Below are 9288 nucleotides of genomic sequence, written 5' to 3'. Positions count from 1 at the left end.
ACATTAGCTTTCCCAGGATGGTAGAGAATGTCAACATCATAATCTTTCAGCAACTCTAACCACCTCCGCTGCCGCAAGTTCAGCTCCTTTTGCCTAAAGATGTACTGAAGGCTCTTATGATCTGTATAAATGTCAACGTGAACCCCATATAAATAATGTCTCCACATCTTCAAAGCATGAATGACCGCGGCCAGCTCCAAATTGTGAGTAGGATAATTCTTTTCATGTTTTCTGAGCTGCCGGGAAGCATAAGCTATCACCCTGCCGTGCTGCATCAACACACATCCCAAACCAATACCAAAGGCATCACAATAAATCACATACCCATTTGGACCCTCCGGAACAGTAAGGACTGGAGCCGTAGTTAACTTCTCTTTCAGCAACTGGAAGCTACGCTCGCAAGCATCTGACCACTGAAACTTAGCTCCCTTCTGAGTCAGCCTTGGCAAAGGCGCTGAAATGGAAGCAAACTTCTCCACGAATCTCCGATAATAACCAGCCAATCCCAGAAAGCTACGCACCTCTGTCGGCGTCGTAGGTCTAGGCCAATTCTTTACGGCCTCGATCTTCTGGGTATCCACCCGGACGCCATCAGCCCCAATAATATGTCCCAGAAATGCCACTGAAGATAACCAGAATTCACACTTAGAAAATTTAGCATATAATTCCTGGTGCCGAAGTGTGCCAAGTACCGTCCTCAAATGGTCCGCATGCTCTGCCTCTGACCGAGAATAAACCAGAAAATCATCGATAAATACGATCACAAACATATCCAAGAACGGTCTGAACACCCGATTCATCAGGTCCATAAATACTGCCGGGGCATTTGTCAGCCCAAAAGACATAACTCTGAACTCATAGTGCCCATATCGGGTCCTGAATGCTGTCTTGGGAATATCAGCCTCTCGTACCCGTACCTGATGGTAACCCGATCGCAGGTCTATCTTCGAGAAGTACCTGGCACCCTGCAGCTGATCAAACAAATCATCAATCCTGGGGAGGGGATATTTATTCTTGATGGTTACCTTATTCAACTGCCGATAATCAATGCACATCCGCAGCGAGCCGTCTTTCTTCCTCACAAATAATACCGGAGCTCCCCAGGGTGACGCACTAGGCCGAATGAAACCCTTCTCCAATAAATCTCTCAGCTGCTCTTTCAATTCTTTCAATTCTGCAGGTGCCATTCTGTACGGAGGAATAGAGATAGGTTGAGTGTCTGGCAACAAATCAATAGCAAACTCTATCTCCCGTTCGGGAGGAAGACCCGGAAGCTCATCTGGGAATACATCTACAAATTCATTAACCACTGGGACTGACTGAAGAGTCGGTGCCTCTGCCTCTAAATCATGAACACGGACCAGATGATCAATATACCCCTTTCTGATCATTTTCTCAGCCTTGAGGTATGAAATAAACTTACCCCTCGGCGATACTGTATTACCTGCCCACTCTATAACTGGCTCCCCTGGGAATTGGAATCGGACTATCTTCTTTTGACAATCAACATTAGCATAGCAAGAAGCTAGCCAATCCATACCCATAATCACGTCAAACTCGATTATATCTAACTCTACCAAATCCGCCTTAGTGCAGCGGCCACAGATAATCACGGAACAATCTCTATAAATCTGACTGGCTATAACAGAATCCCCTACTGGTGTAGCTACCTCCAAAGGCTCTATCGGTTCGGATTCTATCCCAATTTTATCAGCAACGAGTGGAGATATAAATGATAATGTAGAACCAGGATCAATCAATGCATACACATCACGAGAGAAAACCAGTAATATACCTGTGACGACATTAGGCGAAGCCTCCTAGTCCTGTCTGCTGGCTAAGGCATAAATGCGGTTCGAAGGACCGCTAGAACCCGAAGCTCCGCCACGACCCCTGCCGCGGCCTGCTGGTGCTGGAGTACCTCGCCCCGCAGGGCGCATCGCCACCGAGGCTGAAGATGAACCACCGGCTGACCCGGTAGACTGAGCTGAACTGCCTGTACCACCTCTAGCCGGACAGTCTCTCATATGATGGCCCTGACGGCCGCACACAAAGCATGCACCCGTAGCTCGGAAACACTCTCCCGGGTGCTGTCTCCCACAATAGGAACACAAAGGTCTGGGTGGCCTCATCTGACTGCTGGAACCTCTGTCCAACTGTGAACCTGAAGCCCTAGAACTCGGGCCTGCCCCTGAATATCCGGCACCCTCAGATCTCCTGCCGGTAAACTGTGGGGGTGTACCCCGGCCTGACGGAGGAGGATGTCTGCCTGACTGCTGCTGCTGAGGCTGTCCGCCTCGAGAATCTCCAGAATAACCTGCGAATCTGGCCCTCTTGGGCGGCCTCCTGTCCCGATCTCTGCTAGAATAATCAGCTCTATGTCGGTCCTCCATACCCAGGGCATAAGCCTGTAGTCGGGCAATATCCATGTCTGCCTGCAATGCCACCGCCATACAGCCATCAATCAAATAGCGGTCTAACCCCATCACGTATCTGTGCATCCGATCGGCCATATCTGCTACTATGGCAGGTGCATACCGGGCCAAAGAATCAAACTCCATATTATACTCACGGACGCTCCGACCCTCTGCTGCAGATGCAAAAATCGGTCAACCCGCGCCCGCCGTAACTCTGGGGGCAAAAAGTGGTGAGTGAAAGCAGTCACGAACCCGTCCCAAGTAGCTGGGGTAGCACCCTCACCCCTGGATAGCTCCCAGGACTCATACCAGTGAGCAACAACATCTCGTAGTCTATGCGAAGCCAACTCAACAGACTCAGTCTCTGAAGCCCTGACCAAATCTAATAAGCGCCGCATCCCCCGAATAAAGTCATGGGGGTCCTCGTCGGGCTTAGACCCGTAAAACTCTAGAGGGCCACATAATAGAAACTCTCAAACCCTCAGGCTGTCACGCCTATCGTCATCATCATCATCTCTCCGCCCGCGTCAGCGAGCCTGTCCCGCTACCAGAGTGGTCAATAACTGCACAGCCTCTCTCAGTGTCCTGTCCTCCGCCCCTGGCTGAGGAGCTGGAGGCGCGGGAGCTGAAGCCCCTGGAGCTAATGGTGAAGCTGCTCCAGACTCCTCTGACGATGAAGACGTAGCAGAGTCGGCTGGCCGGGACGTAATATCACGCATCATCTGAGCAAGGGTCCGAGTACCCTTCTGAGCCCGGCTGGTCTCTCCTACTACGCCCTTTTTCTTCTGGGCGGTCGTCGCCTTTTTCGGAGGCATCACTGAAAGAAAAACAACAACAGATCAAAACAAAATCATCCTAATAGCACAGTTCTATCGCACAATCTAAGATCAGAAGAAAAGACAACATCCTAAATGTCCTGTAGCCTCCTGTTTATAGATGTGGTGCACAACACACCGATAAACAAGACTCTACTAGACACGATCTGTGGACACTCCGAGGACAAACCGCTCTGATACCACTTTTGTCACGACCCAACCCCGTAGGCCGTGACTAGTGCCCAATCTGGGCACCCGAACCCATCTATCAAATATTATCTCAAATTCTATCAACTCATTCTAGTATATGGCGGAAGCCGACAAGACTTTATTTCAAATTTAGGTAATTTCCAGAAAATTTCGGCAGAGTTTCCTTTGTTTTACGGACTATCCAATATACCCTGCACGCAGAAAATACCAACAAAAGCCACACAGGGCTAACCAAGCAATATATAAACATATGCGGACCGGCCGCCTCGGCGTATAGGATCGCCCAAACAACATATGCGGACCGGCTGCCTCGGCGTATGGGATCGCCCAAACGACATGTACATACATCCATACAGAAAAACCCTAACCCACAAACATGTCCACAGACCTCTAAACAGACCGACATAATCATATGACAGGACAGGGCCCCGCCGTACCCATGAACGAATATATACAAATGCACTAATAAATATATATACCAAAAGTATAAGCTCCGGAAAGAGAGGAGCACTCCGAATAGCAGAAAGGGTGTCCTAAACAGGTGGATCACCAGGCTGTGCGTCTGTACCTGCGGGCATGAAACGCAGCCCCCGGAGAAGGGGGTCAGTACGAAATATGTACTGAGTATGCAAAGCAGAAGGTATAGAAATAAATCTGAATAATAATCGAATCAGATATATAGAAAATAATACATATCAAAATGTTTATTTCCAAAGTATAAATTATGCATAGGGCACTGGAAAATGTGGTTGCCCGCCTGTCGATGGCGCCACAACACAGCATAACACCAGAAAGTTTCAAATCTCCGAATCCCCGTCACACATCACAACACAGCATAACGCCAAACACAGCATAACGCCAAACATAAGTGGAACCCGGCCCTCGAGCGAGGAGCACGGTGAACCATAAACACAGCATAACACCGGAATGTATCAAAAAGCGCACGACAACAGAACCGGCCCGGGAACCGGCGAACGATATCATAGTAGGCACGAGCGGAGTAGTGAGGAATCATATGCATAAAATCATTATTATAAATCCGAAGGATAAGTAAAATAGTCATATTCGAAGTCGGAATAATAATTATCACTTTTTGATTCAAAGTTGTCGAATTTACATAAAGGGCGTCGCGGGACCCATGGACGAGTATAGACCCGAACTGAGCCCGCCTATGAAAAACATACCCATTATACATCAAGCAAAATCCTATAAAAATTATTGGAGCGATCCGAGCCTCTATGCGAAAAATATGGCATTCAGAGATTATAAAAATCCTTAAAGTGAACATTTTCTATGCGAATTTCGGAAAGCGATTACTTCAAATACATCATGGTTCATATTTCATAAAAACATACATAAGAGTGCCAAAGAATATATATATGGATCATAACATGCTCGGATCTCAAATTTGGAATTCCCTTAAAGCTCTAATCTAGCCTATGTGAAACTAAGGCATGCCAAAAGAAGGAAGGTTGCTTTACATACCTCAAACGCTCTCCAATATGATCCAACTCAAGCTAAGTCCAAACTATGATTCGGGCTGCCCACGATCTAAAAATAAGCCATAAAATGCCAAACATTAGCTAAAAGACTCTTTGGGCATTAAATTGTTCTTCACCTTACAATGATCATAATCAAATAATAACTAGGCATTAATTCATAATTTCAATCACAACACAACAACACCCATTTACACGGCTCAAGCTCCACATACACAACTCACCTCCAACATTTCATATTTCATGATTTTCCTCCATTATAACATACTACAACATGGATATAACCTTCATAACGCAAAAACAAAATCAAATCTTACCTTTTCTTCTTCAACTTTACAATAGCCTAGGGTTTGCAATTGGATACAATGAATGGTTAGATGACCCAAACAACTCTTCCACGCTACTTAGGGACTTCAATATAGTGGGTTAACACCAAGAAATTAATTTTTGAAGGCAAAGAAATGGGGGTTGGTTTTCTTGCTCCTAGCCGTGAGCTCCCCCTTGGTTCTTCCACTTTTGTTTTGTTTTTTTTTTTTTTTTTGCTAAGTATAGAATGGTGAGGAGATGACTTAAGGTCATCTTTTTAAGTCCCCATAATATCTCTTATGGTTTGTGGCCCACACAATGTGGTGGACCAATTAAAATTGAACACCATTTGTGTGGGCCAACCATGGAAATTGTGAATAATTTTTATCTTCCAATTTTTATCACTTTTGGTCCTAAATTGTTCCATACCAATAAATTCATGCACCACATATATCTCAAAATAAAATTGAAGGTCAAGAATCCCGACTTTGTATCCCGAAATAATTTTTTTGTCCTTAACTTATCATAATTAAATCCGGATTATTCCACTGTACAAAAATACGGGTTCTAACATTGCATGCATTCTCATCCTTCATGATACATTGTTGATACATTGATGATACTTGAGAAAATACTTTTACGAGCTGGGCTCAGTTGGATGAGAGTGGCGTGAGGACCGATGTCCGATGTTTATCCCGGAATTGAGGTATGAGTGTAGCGATTGCCGGTTGTTTTCGGAATCGTGAGGTAGCGGTTGTCGAGGTTGTTGCCGAAACTGTGAGGTACATGGACTTCACAGGTCCCCCATGGGTTCTGCTGCCGAGATGTGATGTTTGATCATAGGAGTGCATGTGTACGGTGCATATGCATTACATTCGCATTTCATACATTACTGAATTGCATAACACTATGGCTTCTATTGTGATCTTCTTGTGATGTACTTGTGATATACGAATTTGAATTGAGTATTGTGAGACTTGACACATTTGGGTTTAGATGCTAAACATAGGCGATGATGTGTACTTGAATTCTGGCTCGTGTTTGACTTATACCCTATTGATTTACCTGTTTATCTTACTTTATTGTTTTTATGTGTGTTAGCTAAACTTAGTCGGCCTATGATACCTACCAGTACTTATTGTTTGTACTAACCTGCACTTGCTACGTTCTTTTATGAATGTAGAGTTCCAGGTGGGATCGACCTCTGCTTCTCGTGGTTGATAGTGGTACGAGAGTTGCTGTTAGAGTCTTACAGGGTGAGCACAGGGACATCCACCGCCTTGAAGATTCTTCTTTATTTTATGTCTTACTTGATATTTCGAGACATATTCAGACTATTAATGCATTATTGTTATTTCTAGACTTGTAAATTCTAGTTAGTTGCTCTTGTATGACTAGACAAATTTCTAGGGTGGTTTTGATGTATTTCCGCATATTCTATCTATTATTATGTCAGACTTACGTATTTCTATCTCTTCCGCTTATTTATTTATTATTGCATGTTTTTGAGTTTGTTGGGATAAGGCTTCGCTTACCGAGGTGGGAAGGGTAGTTATCCGCATGACTTAGCTTAATTGGGTCGTGACAGGCCCACTTGTTGATATATTCCTTTATTTTCTAAAAAGATTGAGTAAGTTTAGCTTTGAACAATTATGTGATATTCTCAATATTAATTAGTTACACATTAATGGAAGGAGTTTTCTAAAATTTAGAAACCACCAGTCCGCATTAATATGACATCAAGCCAATGAAGTTGCCTAAATATAATTATTTCATTTCCTTTATTCCATGAGGTTGCTAAGAACTAGAATGGTTGCTGCCTTTGTAATTTTTTTTAAGATTGAAAATCTTAGTGCATGATTCTCTTGTAAATAACAGAAGCTTATGGTAATATTAATTTGAATCCGCAACCATTAATTAGTTCAAACTTAGTCCTAATCCCTTTTTATTCTTCTACGAGTTGTTGCGACATATGTTGTCACATTGAATGATAATAGTCATTTTGTTTCCTTATTTCCATAACAGATATGGATGGACGGGGACAAGCTCGAATTACTCCAAGTGAGAGTAGTGGTAAAACTCGAGCAAAATGACAACTTAGAAGGTGTATCATCGAAGGATTAAATTCAATAATGATTCAAACTCTGAGAGTGTATGTCATTAGGAATGCTCCAATGATGCTACAAAATATCTTCAGGGAGGATAGTGTTGTGGGAAGGGAAGGAGAAAGAAAATATGTTGAATTTTCAAAAATTCAAAATGGACCCATCTGCATCTATACCAAGTCATCTTCGTCTTTTGGGGGAGAAACTGGCAGAATTAATGTTTGAACATTTTAAATATGTTTCGAGTTGGGATGCCTTAGGAATATTGGAGTAGTCCTTACCAGATTAGTGGAAGGGTAAGTTGGCTGATAGTTATCACAAGTTTTGTCCCAATGAGCCCATTTGGATATAGGCTATGGAATTTGAAGACAAGTGGGAGGAAAAGGAAATAGCAACTAAGATTAAGAAATCTTGGCTACTCAAGAATTGTTCTAGACCCAGATTGAGTCTGATAGTTCCTAAATCTCAGCTAAGAGTAAGATTAGATTTGATGGAATTGCGTAGAGTTCTCAGATAGAGCAAGGATTCTTTTCTGGCAAGAGTAAGTCATGGCTTTGGTCTTGTGGTCTGTGTTTATGTGTGTCTAAGAAATCATGACACGAAGAATGGCTTTAGAAGGTATGAAAGAAAGGTTAGCGGAATCAGAATATCTTCCCGGTTAAGAGTAGGCTATGGTTTATGGCCATATTTCAAAGGATTGTGTTGTTTGGAGAAATTTGTGGGGGCCTATTGATCGCGTTCAGAGGTGCAGCTTTATCGAATTAGAGGATTCTAGCAAAAACAGTTCTTATATTCGGGGATCAGTTGTGAGAGAAATTTGACTATGGAAAAAGGGAAATTGGGTCTTTGAGCTAAGTTCAAGGAAGTTTTGACTATAAGGTGAGTGGGCAGTGATGTTAGCGTACTTCTTGCCATGGAGGCTTCGTCTGGATATGATAAGATTCCTTGGTTACAGTCAGCTTTCGTATTCTCTTTCTTTGTTTGAGAACGAACGATTACTTAATTGGCATCCGATGTAACGACCCGTTTGGTTGTTATTTCACTATTGACACATTTACCCTCGTTGACACTTCCCATATCCTTTTTAGTATGATTTTGACCCGCGGGGATGGGAGACACGATTCCCGAGGTCATCGGGCGAGTCTTAGTGTGATTTGAGGATTTAAAGTGAAAAATGTTGGACCAATAGTTGACTTTTGGGTAAACAGACCTTTTTCTGAAATCCTTCGATCCCATGAGGTCCGGAGGGTCGATTATGATTTGGCGGGATGTTTGGTTCGATTCCCTAGGCATGTGGGAGTGTTTTGTACCCTTGGTTGGATCTTGATTTTGGTCGTTTGGGGGTTTACCCGGTCAAATAGACCTCTTTTGGGAATTACGAGTGTGCAATCAGGTTTGTAGCATGTTTTATGATCAAAACGCATATATGGTTTGTGTCCGGGAGGTTCCAGATGAGTTTCGGGTGGTAAAACAAATTTGGGTTGTTGCCGGTTCTGGTGTGGTCGCTATAGCTCATTCCGATCACTATAGCACACTACGATCGCTAAAGTGAAAAATCCTTGTATAAAAATTTTGACTTCGTCCATTTAGTACTTTGAGCATATCTTAAGTTCTAGAGCTCCGATTTAGGCGATTTTTGTGGCGATTTTCTCATTTCAAAGAGAGGGTAAGATTCTAATATTCATTTTCATGATTTCCCCATGATTCCCTCAGTCTATTAGCGTTTATTTCATGAGTTGGTTGGGGAAAATTAGGATTTTGAGCTATAAGGATATGGAAATGGAAATATTGATTTGGGAATCGATTCATGGATGAACTTGGGTGATTTCAAGGGTGTTCTTCAAGTTTCTTCAACGAGTAAGTTTCTTACGATTCTTTTTACCATTCTACCATCAATTAACTCGGAATTTCATTATAGAAATCATGATTTGATATT

At 43.0% G+C, this 9288-nt stretch overlaps 1 long non-coding RNA gene across 1 annotated transcript; it reads right to left on the bottom strand.

The window, feature by feature from the left end:
- Positions 1 to 2903: 2903 nt before the first annotated feature.
- LOC132624879 (uncharacterized) lies at positions 2904 to 4993 on the bottom strand. Its single transcript, XR_009576554.1, has 3 exons — positions 4928 to 4993; positions 3922 to 4010; positions 2904 to 3234 (listed from the first exon to the last, which is right to left on the bottom strand). It is a non-coding gene; the product is annotated as an uncharacterized LOC132624879 (long non-coding RNA).
- Between the last annotated feature and the right edge of the window lie 4295 nt (positions 4994 to 9288).

Source organism: Lycium barbarum, chromosome 12 (assembly GCF_019175385.1).
Source record: "Lycium barbarum isolate Lr01 chromosome 12, ASM1917538v2, whole genome shotgun sequence".
Lineage (NCBI taxonomy): Eukaryota > Viridiplantae > Streptophyta > Magnoliopsida > Solanales > Solanaceae > Lycium > Lycium barbarum.
This window is presented reverse-complemented; position numbering and strand designations above follow the sequence as displayed.